Below are 1,448 nucleotides of genomic sequence, written 5' to 3' on the forward strand. Positions count from 1 at the left end.
TATTAAACTCCGCTCCCTTGAAACCAGCGTTATTTCCACCGATTCTTCCCCGTCGCCTCGTCCCTTGCGAGACCTCTGTTTTATGAGAAGTCAAAACTGCTGTCTTTGGTTCCTCTGCAATTCAGTTGTTACATATGTGAAATCTCCTTTATTTCGCTTAACTGGCTGGCAAACAATCTGTCAGGAAATTCTGAAACATCTTTCTTTGAGCGAGTTGTAAACATTGGCATAAAGCTGGTGTGAATGGATTCTTGGACGGGTCTCAATTTGACAGCGCTGATTTTTCTGGCTATCTGCTCTTAAATCATATTGGATAACCTATTATCGGTTATGACTTTTTTTTTTGCAACGGGTGTGTTCTAGCAGAAATTTCTCTCTCACGATTGAAACCCTGGTTTCTCAAAACATCATTGATATATTTACTGTAGCTGCTCCTATTCCTTTCTCTGGAAATAGAAACTGAGGAAAATTACATCCCTAAGCTCCAAATCTGTATTTCAAGTGATCGGTTTTGCCTGAGCAATCACTGCTGTTAGAAAAGAACAATTGTAAAAGCCAATAGATACACAATCTTTAATTTTATTTTTAATATTTAAAACAATTACTTCCTGCCATGACTTTTTTTTTATTCAGAAAGAAACTCGCTGTATGCTAGCGGATGTGTCTTTTAATTGCACCTTTCCAGACAGGAATAACAAGGGAATAAAACAATCGGGGAACTCAAATAAACATTTGAACGTGTCGTTTACTTGACAAAAGAAACGGTTCAGAACTCCATTTGCAAGAGTCGTAAGTGAGAATTCAAAAGGCATTAAATTTAAGGGTGCAATATTGAAAGTCTAAAGCAATACTCAAAGCACAGCAAATTCTTGGTTTCTGAGCTGAATCTTGTGTTTTCGTGTGTATATTTTTGGATGGAGATGGAAATTCTTCGAGTCCACGCATGAATAAACAAGTACATCTGGACAGCTCTAATACATAATTTATACTGATCAGTCACTGCCGATTTAACCAAATACACCCAAAATGAACACTAATTGTTTTGACAAACTGGAATATATGCTGGTTTAGTTGTGAGACCCGTCTGATTATGGGCCTTATTTCCCCAACTAGCAGTCAACACACACAACCAGGAAAGAGAGGGAATACAATTACAACACAAGAATACGCAAAGTGATGTAAGAAAGTAACTTGCAATGAAGTGTTTTACTTGTTTAAAGTGGAGAGGCTGAAGATGCGGGAACTTCAAGCCAGAAGGTAGATCGTTGTATAGCATGTGACACTCGACTTGATTTAATGTGCAAAGTAATGCACGGTGCTGACTTGTCAGTCAGGAAGCGATCCGGGCTGTTTGGAGAAGGCAGTGTTATTAGATCAAATTGCCAAGACGAGATGGAGTCCGTGAATTAAAATGAGACTATCCTTTCTTGCATGTCTGCCCCTCTCCA

This window comes from Sphaerodactylus townsendi, linkage group LG14 (assembly GCF_021028975.2).
Source record: "Sphaerodactylus townsendi isolate TG3544 linkage group LG14, MPM_Stown_v2.3, whole genome shotgun sequence".
NCBI classification, from domain to species: Eukaryota; Metazoa; Chordata; class Lepidosauria; order Squamata; family Sphaerodactylidae; genus Sphaerodactylus; species Sphaerodactylus townsendi.